Raw genomic sequence first — 17,536 nt, forward strand, 5'->3', positions numbered from 1 at the left:
TTTGATGCACCTCAGAATTTTAGTGAGTCAATTTCACCATTTAAACTTGCTAAAAGAGCTTTTACTGACTTATTATCCACTGATAATAAGAAGGTTGTACTAAGACCCCTCCAAATTCAACAGTCAGTCAAACAGGTCTTTGTAAACTCTGACCCAGACACCTATACTACCATATATCCTGATGTCCAACCATCCCAACCTCCATCAGCACCTACACAACCTATCACTTCTCAACCTCAACCAACTCAACCTACCATCAGAATATACTTCCAACCAGCTCAATCCAAACATCAACAACCATCTGCTACAACATCAAGATCCAAACCTTCTAAAACAAAATTTGTTCCTAAATCTCCACTGAGGAGAAGAAGGATGATTTTAAGGGATGAATCAGATGAAGAAGAAACATAGGTTCATGCATCATAACCTGTGACAAAAGAAGCTGAAGGGTCAACCCATCAGAAAAATACTGAAGCTGAGGGTTCTGATAATTTGGAGAGAAAAAGAACTGTAAGTTCTGATGCTGCTCAAGAAACTCCTTCACTATCAAGGAGATTAAAGAAAATGAGGGCAGGAAGGCATATGGCTAAGCCTCCATCTAAGGATACTAAAGAAGCTGAGTAAGGGGATCAGGAATCTCTGATCTCAAAGCCAATTGTAATTGAATCTTTGCCACCTCCAACTCAGGCTGAAGACACTGTTCAGGAAATAGTGATCACACCTCCTCTCTCTCCAGTCAAAGCAACAACTGTTGAAGATTCAGGATTAAGTCCTAAAATTGACATCCATAGGCTGCACATTCCAACTGTTCTTTATCTGGAAGCTCGATCAGCAACTCAGCCATCTACAGTTAATTCTCTAATCTTTCATGCTGAGATACCATCTACACCAATTCTGGATCAGGAACCTGGTGATCAAAATTTAGATGAAGTTGTTCCAGAATCTCCTATAGCCTCACACACTCTTGTGTTATCAGAGGATAATGAGTTTTCTTCAAGTTCTGGAGACAGTGTTTCAGTAGATACTCCAGCTCCCATTCTTGGAAAGGAGGCACTCATTGAGAAATTTGTTGGAAAGGATGCTCCTGTTCCTTGGGAAGAAACTCACAGAGGTGTTGAGTGGACCAAGAAGTGGAATGAATTTGATTTTATTCCAAGCTCTAAAGTTCTGACAGAGCATATTGCTAAAGCTGATGAGCTGATGACAAATTCTGATTTCAAGACTCAACTCAAAATCATAGCTCTAAGTGTCAAGACTCTTCAATGTCAACACTCTACAACTCATGAAAAGGTTGACAAACTTCTGGAAAAAGCTGAAAAGCTGGATATAGAGACCAAGCTTGATAAAAAGAGGTTTATCAGACCTATTTCTGAAAAAGTTGAAGCAATTGAGAAGGTTCAGGAGAAGCAATAGGCCCAAATTAGTGAGGTTCTGCCGAATCAAGCTTCTCAAAAAGCTCAACTGGATGAAATTCAATCTTCAGTAGAACTTCTTCTCTCTCTCCTACTACCTGATGATGCCAAAAAGGGGGAGAAGGTAGTTAAGTCCAAATGCTCAACCGGTCAGATACTGAAGAAAAGGGATAATAATGAAGATGGCCAGGGAAACCCTAGCAAGGGTCAAGGTCAAGGGCAAAGCAGCAAAGTTTCTTTTAGGAAACTAATTTCTGATGCAAGCAAATCTTCTACTCAAAAGAAGACAAGTTCTGAAGCTGCTCAAACTCAAAATCTGATAGCAAGTGTTGATAATCAAAATCTGATATCAAGTTCTGATGTTCTGATTCAAGGAGGAAGTAAAGACTCTCAGAAGTTTTTGCAAACTCTGAAGCTCAAGGGAAAGCAGACTACAATCTACTACAAGGATCCTAAAATCCAGACATTTGATAAAGAGATTGCTAGAAGATTATTTCTGAAACATAATCCTGGAATGGATTTAAAAAATCTCAAGGAGAAAGAAGCTAGATTTAAAGCTGAGAAGAAAAATTTGAAGTCTAAAGCTTCTGTTGCAAAGAAACCTCCAAGGCCTAAGGAAAAAGGCATTGTGATCAAGAAGAAATCAAATACCTAGGAATCAAAGCCCAAGACTAGATCACAAACTAAGATTGATCCCAAAGATAAAGGGAAAGGAAAAGTTAATCAACTAATAAAGCCATAGGAGATGAAAATTCCTCAAATCCTGATGAAACTAGTATGCAAAATGGTTCAAGTTCATGATGATACTCTTGCTGAAGATGAATATGTTCAAACTCTAAAAAGAAGAAAGATTACTGAAGAATCTAAGACAACCTCTGACAAAGATCAAGTTGTTCAGAGTGAAGAACAACAAGCTATAGAGGAAACAACAAGTTCTGATAAAGTCATCAAGAAATCAACCTCTGACATAGCTCAAGTTGATTTAGACAAAATGAAAGTTGCTGATAAAAAGAAACTTCTATGGAAAATTATAAAACCATCAGATCCAAAGAAAAGCCAATTGCTATCTGATTTCATGACTATTGGGTTAAATGCTAGAGAACTAATAGATAGAGCAGGGCTAGGTTCTGATGAAGCTAAGATCAAGATATGAGTTGAATTAGCTACTAGAGATCCATTTCTATTGACTGACATACCTCTTAAAGATGTTACACAAAAACACCTTGATAAGGTTATCTCTGTTCAAGTGGTGCTGGATGCTCATGACAAGCATAATGTCAAAGAAAATATGATTCTATTTCTTGAAGATGGAAGGACATATCAAATGTCAGAATCGGATATGCTGAACAAATCTCTGAAAGAACTTCAATTCTTTCATTATCTTTTAGAGATAAAGTCTTATATTACCAGGAGATGGTCAAATTTTATATTGAAGACCATAAGAGATAAAGCAAGAAATTCTGGTTTAAGGGTTACAGAATTCATTCCTAACATAGTTGAAGATGATGGAAGTGAAATTCCAATGAAGAAGGATTATGCTAAACTTGAAGTGATTTTGAAAGAGAAATGTCTGTGCTACAATGAAGATTCTTCTCATCCAAAGGTTATAAGACTGGGTGATGGTTTAGAAAGAAACCACATCTCAGCACTAAGGACTGCAATCTACCATATTGGAAGTCAGGATGAAGAATTGAAGCAAGTCAAAGCTACACTATCTCAAGTCCTGAGGAATAAAGAAGAAAAGCTGATATCAAACTTTGTCAAGAATCACTTTGGATTCAGATTGACTCAGTGAGATTGGTAAAAGCTACAAGGACTGTAAGTTGTAGTTAGTTATCTATTTAAACTCTCATTGCATTTGTACTTAAAAAGTTTTTGACATCATCAAATCTATTAACTTGTATATTTCGCATAATTTACAAGTTGGGGGAGATTGTTAGATATATTTGAGATGTCATGTCTAATCTAATTTGTATTTAGTTTTCAGAACTTAACAACATGACATATCAGGACTTACTGAAATCAGAACTTACTGAAGTTAGAACTTAATATCAGAACTTAAGGTGTCAGAAAATACATATCAGTACTTAAGTGCGGGAAGATTTCAGATAAGGAATGCGGCTGATTTATAGGAGAAGATCTGGACTAAAACAATAGAAGATATGCATGGAAAGAGTTAGAGGACTAGAAGACTTGTAGAAGATATCTAATTGATATATTTTAGGAGACAGAATTATATTCCATATCAATTAGAATATATATTGTAACTGTGTACTATATAAACACAGCTTAGGGTTTACACTATATGTGTTAATATTATCGAGAAACATTATTCATTGTAACCTAGCAGCTCTTAGTGATATTTGTTCATCACTGAGAGAGAACAACAGTTTATATTATAACAAAGTTTATTTGAATATACTTGATCTTTGTTACATACTTGTGTTCAAATCAATTTGATTATATAAATAGTGTATTTAACCCCCTTCTACAGTTTTGTGTGACCTAACGAACATAAGACTTGAATAGATTCAATCTTTGAAATATTGTTTAAAAGAAATGAAGTTACGATATACTTCATTTGATGGAAACATCATTATAACCATTTGACCCTGTCAACACTTCAGCAATCACCCATCTGTAGCCTTTCTATCGAAATGCTCTGGGTAGTGTTGTAGAAATATCCAAACTGGATGATGAACTCATTATGGGAGTTTACTGTGCCAGGAAGACCACTCACGATGATCAGCCGCAGTAGTGCAACCCCATCATTTTCTACATGTAGAGGGGAACAGTCAGATTTACTTGTCAACCGAACACTGGACTCCTAAGGAATGGACCGTCTTAGCGGAACTTCCGGGCCATTTGGGCCAATATAATAGGGCCGGGACAGCGCCACTCAACCACTTAATGTTAGGGGGAAAACACGCGCTAATATTCACACAAGTATACACATTCGCAAGTAGTATAAGATATAAATCAGATTCGTTCCCACAGAGACTGGTTTAGGTTAAGTTAAATTTATGCACCTATGCAACAATGTATGGTTATCGCTCAATGCTAAGACAAATAACAAATTGGTTTTTTTATTAAACTAAGAAATTATACTAAATAACATTAACTAAGGGAATTGAGGTTGAATTACTATATATGACAAACATGGAATTCTAACTTCATTACTACTTCATTCCAAGTCATTGTTCTTAACCTTAGCATGTGATGGTGATGACACTAATCAGATAACACGAAACTAGTAAACGCCATCTTTCATTGTACGAATACCCTACTACCAAGCATCCACAAAAGAGATAGAAGTTGAATAGACACCAATTATGCTTAGTCCTTATATGTCTATAAGAATTGAAAATATAACGGTTTAATGCACAAGTTATCTATCGTGATTACATAGGGCAAGTAAGATGGTTAAAATTACCTACTAATCATGCATAACAAATACATGAACCTATGCTAACATGGCAAGTTCTAAACCTCTATATTCACTATCGCTTCAATAGAGATTAACACACTATCTTATATGTTAGCTACGCTCATAAGACGAATAAGCACAACCAATACCAGGATATCAATCAATCACCACACACTAAGGTATCAGAACAAATTAACTATAGAAATCCATAAGTAAATCCGTTAAAACCCCATGATAACGATTAGCCCATAATAGAACTCATCGTCATTATGGGTTCATATGAAAGCATGTTAATAACACAACTATATAAGGCTGAAAAATACTTAATAAATAATGAAGTACGTCACAAGAGTATTAAGGTTCAAAGCATAGAGAAAACTAGCATCCACTGTTATAACGAATTAAAAGAATCACGAGATAAACTCATGCTCCCTCTTCTTCGTTGTTGTGTGCTAAAACAGTCTTCTCAATCTTCTTGCCTTCACTCCTATTTTTTAAGAAAACGTCTTCCCATAAGATTTATATAAGAGTCCAGGAGTCACCGCGCCAATAGAAGCCTAAACAGAATTGAAAACAAATAAAACCATAATCTGAAATTCCGCACGCACGCGGTCGCATGCTCCCTCCACGCGGTCGCCTGCTGGTACGCGGTCGCGTGCTCCTAGCGTGCGGTCGCGTGTTACCCTTCTGGAAAATTCTTTATTTTGTTTCTTTTTGTGTTGATTTCTTTGCTCATCACCCCTAGACTGATTCCAATTACTTCCTTAAGATTTATTTGATGAAAACCACCTATCTAAGCAAGTTATACCCTGAAATGCAAAAATACTAGAAAACGCGTCAAATACACAAAATACTTGAGTCCAAGACACCAATTCAAGCTGTTATGAGACACTCTAAGTGGTATAAAATGCCAGTTATCACACCCCCAAACTTGAATCGATGCTTTCCCTCAAGCATCACAGACTCAAACTCAGAATAAATCATGCATGAATGCAACTATATGAATGCGGCGATCCCTTCGCGATGACTAAACCAACCATCACATGACATATCAACAAATGCAATTAGGCGACTAAAGATCAATCAAATCACGCAAGCTAACATAAAACTAGAAACGTGGTGTGTGCGAATACTTAACAGATATGCTTCAAAACTAGATCAATCATCATAACTTAATTATCCTCAAGGCAATCACACGCTTATACGAAGAATATATTCTAGACATAAAATGACTTATAACACTACAAGATTATTGGAGTGTACTACAGATTCATGCTTTTATTCAACACATAAAACAAATGCTTATTTGATCGTGCAATGAGTGAGGTCCACAAAAGACTTATGCAATGGTACCCATTTAGCGAGTGTTAGGTTAGCGGATCCCAGACTATAAAAGCCTTAGGTCACTAGGCACAAAGTCCCCTAAGAACTTAATAACTCAAATACCAAAGAGACCACTCGTGATCAATTGTGCATTAAACCATATTTTTTTTCTTTCTCTTTTTCTTTCACACATATATATTTTTTCAATTCCTGAGCAAGCACGTTTCGCTCCATCTTGCTCAACCCTAGACTACTCATATACAATACGAGCCGGCTACTAGCCATTTGACGCCTAGCCACAACTAGCAATGAATTCCAATTTTCTATCTCCAATTTTTACCTTTTCATGTCTTTTGTCATTAAGAGCCTAGCATGCATTCTATGTATAAGCAATAGATTAACCTCAAAAACCATCAAACCATGACAACGATCTAGTCCTTAAGTATACTCTAAGACTTAGTGAAATTACAAGTGTATCTAGCATGCATGTCAACCTAACAAGATTCAACATCACTCTAGCGCTATCACTACACTCGCATCAATACCACATATTAATCGGTAAAGCAACACAAAGGGATCATGGCATATGCATGAAAATGCAACTACATGGACTCATATAATAACACAAACAAAAATGCAAACAAATATGTCCTAAATGAACAATCATGCAAAAATATGAATGAACTACAACTAAACATGCAATATGAATCTATATGAATCTATATAGACACATACACTACTAATCCTTACATTATCACCCCCAAACTTAAAAATTTTCAATGTCCTCATTGAAGGTAATAATAAGGATTTCAGGCATACCTAATTAGCGGGAGAATCACCCTCGTCGGGTGGAGGATCAGGTGGCCAATCAACCTCGCCACTAGTGTCTCGAACAATAGTACCGAAAGCGTGTGTCAAATCTTCAGCAAAACATCGGTGGATGACATGCATGGCCTCCATACGCCTGGTCAATCTTCTATATTGTGCATCACCAACACCAGTCCTATCAACTACCTGTTGCACATGAGAAGAACCCTCTATAGGCACGGGAATATCCGTCCAGCCACTCTCTACATCATCAAAAATATATCCCAACCCCTTATTATGGGGTGCACCTAAGAATGAATAACTCAAGTGATGTGGCATTCGGTTGAGCTCAAGTGTGGGAACTTCTTGAATAAATGGTTCAAAACGCTCCTAGGAATTTTTCAACTTTGCTAACCCAAGAGAATCGAATGGCATATCCAACTTCTTCATCCACGGATATTACGACCGTCATTTTGTGTAATATTATTTGTGAACTTTGTATAATATTAGAGCCGAATGTAAATATACTTAATGATTGTACGTTGTGTGAATGAAAATTTCTGCATTATAAATTGCTTTATGTAGAATATGATTTTTTAAAGCAAAAGTTTATTTATTTTCCTTATTTTTAATTTATAAGGAATATTCTAAACCTTGGAAAAATTTTCTTTTAAAAGTTATTTCATTCACAAGTTTCAAAAGTGATCTTATAAAATTTCTAAAAATCCAAGTTATTTTATGGTATAAATTTTATAATTTTTGAACTTGTATTTTATTTTATAAAAATAAATCTTTAAAAATTTATTTTTTATAATTAGCAAATTACTTGGAAACCCTTGCATGCAAATTACTCTTCCATTCTATTAAAGGGCAAAGGAGACCTTTCCAACCCCACTAACTCACTTGTTAACCAAATTACCACATTAACCTTGCACGCAAAATGACATAACTTTAGCTAGAGGGTATTCTTGTATATTCTCATTTCCACTCATTTCTTTTAGTCAATAAAAGGCATAAAACCAAAAACAAATTATGAGAAATCATTTCACTCACTCCACACTCCAACTCACCTCTCTTTTTCTCTCCCCCCCTCCCTTTCCTTACTCTCGGCCGAGAACCCCCTCCCCCACTCCCTTCCATTTTTCCATCCCATTTCTCATCTTCCCTAGTGAGATTCTTCCACCTACATTTATTTTATATACTTCCCAAGAGTTTTAGGATTTGGGAGATGAAGTTTCATGGTTGCATGTGTAGCTTTTGTGTGATCTCCAAAGAGAAACTCTTGATTCTTGTGAATTCAAGAGCTCTCTATGAGATACATTTTATATATATTTTAACTAAGTATTTTATGGAGAAACCATGCTTTAAAAACCTTTGCATGCTACTGAAATTTCACTATATAATCATGATTAGCCATGCATGCTAGTTTTAAGATGTTAATATGATGATCAACCATGTTGTGTATGCTACTCTTCTCGAAATCATGTTTTCATGTTTAAAAATCTATAAATTTGAATTATTTGTTCTTGAAATAGATTGTTTCCATGATATATTTCTTAATAATAGTTAAGAGAAGATATATTTCATGATTATTTAGGTTGAGTAATAGGTACAAGTCGAATTTACAAGAATTTAAACTCTATGTTTTAGCCAAAATCTTGTTAAGTGTTTTCCATGAGTTGCATATTATATTTTTATTTGCATGTTGGTGTTCTAGGGCATGGATGATCTCCACTCCTGTTGAGGCACTATTTTAGGATGTTGATGCACTAGGTTTTCTTTGGTAAAGGTTGGATGTTTGGTTAATAAGTGGGAGTCAAGGTGGAAAGGGATTAGTTAGTGTTTGCATTTTTCCAGATTTGATGCACTAGTTTATGGGGAAGTTTTGAATGAGTATTTGTTGTGCTCTTTGAGGCCAAAGCCACCAGAAGCTAGCACTAGGAGTATATAATAGGTTTTAGGTGTTTTTTGGAGGTTTGTAAGACGTTTGGTTAGGTGCACGAGTGGAATCACAAAATCTGTCCAGCAGGGGACCGTTTTGTTGCAACTTAGAAATAGGAAGTTTTGACCATGTCATAGGTAGGCCCTCATTAGGCCCTATTGGGCCTTAGTTAGAGGGAGTGTCAGAGGAGTTTTTACAGCCATAGTTCATAGGATTTGAGTTAGAATAATGTGTCATAAGTTAGTTCAAGTCAGGACCTTTTCTGCCCAGAAAATCAGGGGAACCATGGACTTTAAGCTTAGGCCTAGGGAGGCCCAAGCTAGGCCCTTGAGCCACATCAAAGTTTGGGAGTTTCCTTATGATCAGAAGAGTCTAGTGTAGATGTTTTGAAGGTAAACTTGTAGTGTAAGAGTGTCTAATGCACTCAAGAAACCATAGATGTCATTCTGAAATTTAACTTAGTAACCACCTTCACTTATCACATAGTTTTAGAGCATTTATGAGTGAGGCCTAGGTTGACCACTATAGTTTCAAGATAGCATAAATCCAGTAGAGTGAAAGGCCCAAGTGAGGGTCAATAGGTTTTGGATAGTTTAGTGAAGGCACATCGAGTTAGGAGGCCAAAATTTGGAGACTTTGTCTAGTTTAGCGATCAAGTGACTTAAGTTGTGGAACGAGATCATCCAAGCCTAGTGTTCCAATATGATGTGTGTGTGATATTATTTGGTATTTAAAATATGGTATGTGAGTATATGTGGCTATGTGTACTATTATGTTTATAAGGTGATTATAAATTGCGTGCAATAGGCCTAAGTGCCATTTGTGTTTAATTTCGGGTTGTAAATAGGTTGCGTTGGTGAGAATATATTATAATGACGTTATTATTAATTGTGTAGGATCTCGAGACGAGCGTAAACTTGCCATAAAGGTCGAGTAAAGCTTCCTGTTGCTCCTACTTTCCAGTCCAGTCCAGTCCAGTCCAGCCTTCTCAAGGCAAGGGATTCAACCTACTTTTTAGTTTACACTTCGAATGTGTGATAACTAGGTCTTATATATATGATGCGAATATCCTGATTTATCTTGTTATACTCGGACCAAGTGATTCTCAAATCTATCTTCGTATTATATCGAAATGCCATGAACCCTCAAGTACTTATTGCAAGTAGATCAAAAATCATACCATGCTAGTATACCAAAGTAATTGGGATGCCATGATAAAATATATAATTGTTATAATACTTGATTGACCCTTTTGATTAACATGCTATTGATTACAGAGAAATCTTGATTTTGCACCTTGATGCTTGATTTGACTCTTGTAAGAACCCCGATAGAAACTTTATCTTGATATCTAAAAGCCAAATATTCTTTAAAGTCATTCATGATTGTTTGATAACCCTATCCTTACCCTAAAGCTTGACATCCTGATATACTTTGAGCTAATGATCACTTTCTTTATATCTTAACACCTCTATCATACTTGTAACCAGTAATGCTTATCTTCTTGATGTTCTAATACCTATACCTTGTCTAAAAACCATTGCTTTAAGCCTAGTTTGGCATTACTCTTTCATATTATCCAATAACCCTACTAAATCTCCTTGTCAAAATTCTTGTAAATGGAAACCTTTCAATTACCCTGATAGAGTAAAGTCTAGTGGATCATGGCCCTAAGATTTAGTGAACATAATTCCAGTATTTCAAGTCAATCTACAATCCCTTGATAAAGATGTTTACTATTTAAGAAATTTTATTATCAATCGACATCAGTTTTTGAAATGATTAAAATTTGGATTTTCAGTCCCAAAGGGGGATAAATGTTTTCTTTAAATAGTGGATCTGGACTGAGATGCAAGTCCTTTCCACATTGATATTGTAGGCTTAAAAGTTGCCTAGGGATCCCATTAATATTTTAGAATCCAGCGAGGTTTGGGATTACTTCACGGTTGATCACCGGCTGTAATCCGTAGCGTCATAAAATGGTTTTTGATTAAGATATGATTTTGAAAATGTTTTGATACGATCAAATGATGCCATCACCCAAAAGTTCATCTCTTGTTATTATTAGTTATATCTTCATATTGTCATTCTTTAATATATATCCCGATTTATGTTTTGTATCGTATTGTTTAGCACTTGTTGAGCATTTGGCTCACTACTTGCTTTAACCCTGATATTACAGCTATCAGCTATGGTTAGATTCAAGGAGACAGCACGAAAGACTTGTGATGCCGATGCGTATGTCCGAGCTCAGGTAGAATAAGAGATAGTTTTGTGTGAGGACTTGATATTAAAACCAGTTGTAATAGTTAGTAGTGTTGGGCTGTTCCAAACCCTAAACTGTAAGATCGTGGATTCAGTTGTATTTACTTTCTTTTAAATATTGTAATAGTTATATATTATGTATTGTTAAGTTGGGTGTGTGACAGGTTTTGGTATCAGAGCTACGGTTTAGAGTCCCTGGACAGCCCAAATAGGTTATAGGATATATGTATAGGATATAGATAATATGCGAGAGAGTAGGTTAAGTAATTTTAGCAAAGGGCGCACTACTCGTCATCCTTTGGGTCAGACGACACTATTGCTTTCTCCGTGTATGCTGAGTTGAGGCGCGAGTTTGACATGCTTCAGGGCAAGTATGACTGACTGATAGACCGATTGAAGAATGTGTACCCGGACAACTGAAACTATGAAGGAAAGCCTAAGGAGCAGATGACTGCGAGACTTGAGACTTTGGTTCAGTGCGTCAATACTAAGCTTGATGAAATGCTATCACACCGAGACCGTACCAATCAGTATATCATCCAGATGGTGGCGGATGAGCTCCAGAGTATTGTGAAGATGCTTCGAGAGGAGAAGACTACCAAGCCACGTTCCGATGGAGTGGAGCCTTAGTTCTTTCCATTATCTACCTTTCATGTCGTTGTATTATCGGACCTTGTAGAATTCCCAGTTGTTTCCTTTAAATAAGCATGTTATTCCTAGAATCAGACTTTATCCTAATCTTGATGTATTGTGACCTTTAAATTTCAATTATTATGCACTATCGTTCCATTTGCTTTCAACTATTATCTTACGCCTTTATATGCATCACCATATTTGCTTAATTTGAAACTTGACCTCATATGTAAATAAGAATGCCATGCGACACCCTCGAATCATTTCATTATTCATACCTGTTTTGACGTAACTCTTATTTCAGGATCATGCCACCCAAAAAGAAGAACCCAACAACCACATCTACCACAGATGCAAATATTCTTCGATTACTGGAACACTTACAACAGCAAACAAACGCTATATCTCAACAACAACTAACTCTTCAACAACGATTTGAAAACCAAGATAACCGTGAACCACACCAATGACCTGATCCACTAGTACCACCTCGACAAGTTGTTACTTCCAAGGCTTTTCAGAATGTGAACCCACCTGCATTTCATGATACCACTGATCCAATAATAGCTAACACATGGATTAAGGAAATGGAAAGGGCTTTTGAGTTGGTACAATTAGGGGACGATCATAAGATACCATATGCTACTTACTTCTTGAAGGGCGAAGTCATCTATTGGTGGGAATCTGTAACACCCCCAGATCCGGGGTCGGGGATCCGGGTCGTCACGGTCTTTCTTTCCACAATATCACTTCACTTAATTAATAAAAATAACCTTATGCTGTGACCCCACACTAACACATACCACAACCCGTTATAGTCTCAGAGATGAAATTGAAATAAGTACAAGTCTTTGAATCCACAATTTAAAAGTTATTACAACCCAAAACGATTACTTGATAAATTTACAGTTAATTGCCATTATCTGCCACAAGTTATAATTATACATAATTGATTCTCAAAAGTAGATGGTCTGGTCTACAATAGATCTACCTCTGCAGCTATAGCAGCTACAACATCATCGGGAAGACGCGGGACGCTTCCCACGCGCTTGCGCTGGGTCTGCTGGAGTCTGGCCATCTTTCCTAACTGTTGTTGTGTGATGAAGAAATAAAGCAAGAGTGAGCCTTACAGCTCGCAAGATAATATATAGTGATAACAATAATATAAGTATCTAAATGGATACTTACTAGAATCTTTTATCATGTGTAAGATAATTACTTACTAGATATAAGTAAAAACAAGGGATGAAGTTACCAAATACTTCCCTACACTTATATCATTTATAAAGCTACTTGAACTACCACTGTTCAAAGTATTAAGAGTTTTCAACAGTTCATCACATAGATGAGACTACAAGACAAGATTTGAATAGATTAAACCTTTGAAATATTATTAAAGGAAATGAAGTTATGATATACTTCACTAAGTTCTGATATATATATATATATATATATATATATATCCACATATACATCTTCTTTATATATTTCCTGAAAACCTCTGTCATGTAAAGTATGAACAGAGTTTGAAACATCCAATAAATTTTGGGAAAGGAAAAGAATTTTGGCATAAACCAGGTATCTTGCTGATCAGGCAAGGATACCAATAAGTAACCTTTTCTACTAGTAGATGTACGAATTCCCCACTGGTCATCACCCTGGTCGTAATAGGACCTTATGCTGGACTGCCACTCAGCCACTTATGCATTTGATGGACTCCCACTGAGCCACTTACACTATCATGGATGCCCACTGAGCCCATGTTGCTTATGCCGACTCAATAGATGGACTTACTTCCCGAACGTTGGGTAAATAATCAAGTCATTTACCAAAACTGCAACCGTGTTGCGAATATAAAATACACCACAAAGCCGGATCCCTCAGGTTTTGAGCGAGTATTTAAATCCCCTTAAAAAGGAAGATCTTAAATATAAAAATGTGTTTTGGGATCCGCTCTAACTTTTAAAAATCATTTTGAAGACTCGAAAACACTTTATAGAGTGTTTAGAGTAAAGCTGATTTAATGAAGTAAATCAGTCCCCAGAACATTTAGAAAATGACTGAATATTATTATTTAAATAATATTCCCATAAAGAATAATCTTTATAAAAATAATTGAAGTAGAAGTTTTAAAACTTATACTTGAAATGAGTATTAAATAACCAAAGATATACTTATATGAAAGTACTATCTTTATTTGAATAATCGAAAATAAGTTTGATTATTTACACCTTATTCTTTAATAAAATAAAGAAAAAATCTCAGCAAATAATCGGAGTCATAGATCCTCAAATGAATATTCAAAAATATTCATTTAATAATATAAACTGAGTCATAAGCCCTCGAATGAATATTCAAATAATATTCAGATAATAAAATAAAAGGAGTCATAAGTCCTCGAATGAATATTCAAAATAATATTCATTTAATATAAATGAGTCATACGCCTTCGAATAATATTCGAAATAAAATAAAGTTAAAGTTATCGAATAAACCTTATTCGATTAATAGTTTTGAAAACTATGACCATATATATATATAAGTATATATATAAATATTTATATCCATATATACAAAATCTACTCGGGATCCTCGACTCCCGGATTTAGAAAATATTTTCACCTTTGGGTCCCTGTACTAAGGGTATATGCAAATTACCGCTATCCTCTAGCATAGGTATTATCAACTGAATCAATAGATATATATGGAAAGAATACGAAACAGGCATGCATATATATATACCATAGCAGCATGCTTCAATATATTGCAACATTTGCTAATTAACCAACATGCATCTATCGCAAGATAATGCAAATACATATATACATCACAACAACAGTTATAACTGGTAGAAAACTTGCCTGAGCGACTTGGGGTGATAAAAGGCTCGGGACGAGTCTGGTAACCTATAAACAACAAGTAAGTTGGAATTAAACCAAAGTCACTTGTAAATCTATACTTTAACTAACTTAGACTCTAACGCTTGTTTTGCGCTTACTGACTCGCTTAAGTCACTCGGGTACCCTCAGCTCCACCATTTTTAATAATTTAACCTTTACGAGTTTTAAGGCGATTCCTTCGTGAGTGTCTTACCAACTGCCTAACACACTTACCATAAATGTTTCATGCATTAATTAACCCTTTTTGGTCTTTAACCTTTGTTTCAAAGTAAGGCGAGGGGAAAAGTTTCGTTCGCGAAACGCCGTTACTTGAAACGGTCGTTTCTCCTAAACCGTGCATCGGAATCGAACGAACCACATATCAAAACGAAGCTCGTAACATGAGCTATCTAAACATGGCAATGGTCATAATCTAGCAGGGGGTTCTCGGGTCCTAATGTTATGCACAAAAACAGTCTAAGGAAAATCGGACGTTACGACGGCTATGTTTACGCGATTTCCCCATTTAAAACCATTCAAAACCAACCCAATTCAACCTCAAATCCAACATACAACCAACATCCATCCTTATCACATCATAACAACCCCAACCAATTCAATTTTAATATTCATACTTATGCCTAAGCTTGAATTTAACTATACTACATTCTTTTAACCAAAACAACAAGATTTACCAATCCGATTCAATACCATTTCAATCCCAAACTCTAAATCACAAACATCAAGCTACAATATCCTACTACTCAAAATCATCTTATAATACATAGGAATCTAGGGTTTGGAGATGATATACCTTCCTTGAAGTGGTGGGAGGAGCTAGGAAGCCTTAAGAAGCTTTGAGAAGTCTTAGGAATGCTTGGATCTTCAATGAAAACAAGAAAAATTTCAAGTTAAAAACTTGAAAACACTATTCATAGTCTTCTTCTTTGATTAAATGAAGAAGATGGAGAAGGAATTGATGGCTTAAACTAATGATATAGCCCTAACTAAGCATGAAGATGATTAGGGAATTAACTCACCAATTTAGGAAGCTTGGATCTTGAATTTTTGAAATTTCTTGCCTTTTGAATAGTAAAAAGCCGAGAGCTCTCAAGAACAAGCCTTGGTTTCTTTTTGATTTTTGATGAAGAATGAATTTGATTGGCTTGGTTGATTTGTTTTTGTGTTTGATTTAGTCAATTACCTTGTTGCCCTTGAATTTGTGTGGTTCCCATTCAACCACACCTCCTTCCTTCCCATATCATGCTTGTGTCATCCTCATGATGTCATCCTCCCCTCCTTGTCCCCTTCTCATTGGTTGGGTGACATCATCCTCTCTAATCCCTTTGATTAACTTCCTAATTGTTTGCCTAATGACCGCTGATCTGTTATACGGTTCACTTAACTTTCGTTTTCGTTTATCGTTTGAAGGATCATACCCGGGATCTTATTACTTAGGTTCCCTTAACCTTTCTAAATACATTATTTTCCTTTTTATGATCCTCTCTTATAATCCTTTAATTTAAATCCTTCGTATTTTGTTACCTTATACTCAATTCTCTCCGTATCTAGTGTATTTCCGGGAAAAATCAAAGTGTTCGGAAATTGGATTCCGACGATCTTTACATACACTCATATATCACATAGAGTACTGATAAAATCTCAGAATATCCATAACAGAACCCCTACATAGTGTGGCATGAAAAGTTTCCTCATTCAGCAAAAACACTATTCATAAGGGTTTCAAAATTTCCCAAAAATTGGGGTTATTACAGTCTCCCCTCCTTAAAAGGATTCCGTCCCGGAATCAAATTGAAAATAAATAGGGATACTCTCTTAGCATTGCACTTTCTAACTCTCGAGTAAATTTTCCCACATTATGGTCCTACCACCAAACTCCGCCTAGTTTGATAACCCTTCTCCTAAGTACTTGTTCCTTTTTCACTCTATAACCCTTCCTGGTTGCTCCATATAGGTTACGTCTGGTTGCATGTCTATGCGCTCATATGCCCCTAATTATCTGGCATCCGAATTACACTTCCTTAACATTGATACGTGAAACACGTTATGACTTGCTACATGTTCTGGGGTAAGGCTAGCTCATATGCTAACTTCCCAATACTTCTTAATATATCCAAGGGTCCAACAATTGGTGGACTTAGCTTTCCTTTCTTTCCGAATCTCATTAACCCCTTCCAAGGGAATACCTATAACAATACTAGGTCCCCTACTTCCCATTCCTTGTCCTTTCATGTCAAATCAACATACTTTTTATGTCCATCTTGGGCTACTACCAGCCGTCCTCTGATTAGATCTATTATATCCTTGGTCCTTTGGACCACTACTGGTCTGAGCATCTTGCGCTCTACAACTTCATCCTAACATAAGGGAGATCGACATTATCTTCCCTCAAGGATCTCATAAGGCGACATCTCGATCATGACATATGATCTATTATCGTAAGAAAACTCAATCCGTGTTAAGTGATCATTCCAATTTCTTTCAAGTCTATTGCACAGACTCTCATTATAGCTTTTAACATTAGAGCTTTTGCTTCTCAATACCCATTCTTTTCCAGTTCGTAATCGCTATTACCTTCCGTTCCTAATATTATACTGGTTATACCTTTGGCTCGTTAGCGTTCTATAACCTTTTAATAACCACGCCAACCTTAGTATTACAAATGTGTTTCCATTCCGAATACCACCAAAACTTTATTACTCCTTTTTCAGCTGTTTCTATTTTCGAAAGCTTAATCCTTCATATAGAAGTAAAGGAATTTGTTGAGAGATCACTATGATCATGAACACTTGTTATATCGCATAGTTAGTACAGAAGGTGGCCAGCC

The sequence above is a fragment of the Apium graveolens genome, chromosome 2 (assembly GCF_009905375.1).
Source record: "Apium graveolens cultivar Ventura chromosome 2, ASM990537v1, whole genome shotgun sequence".
NCBI classification, from domain to species: Eukaryota; Viridiplantae; Streptophyta; class Magnoliopsida; order Apiales; family Apiaceae; genus Apium; species Apium graveolens.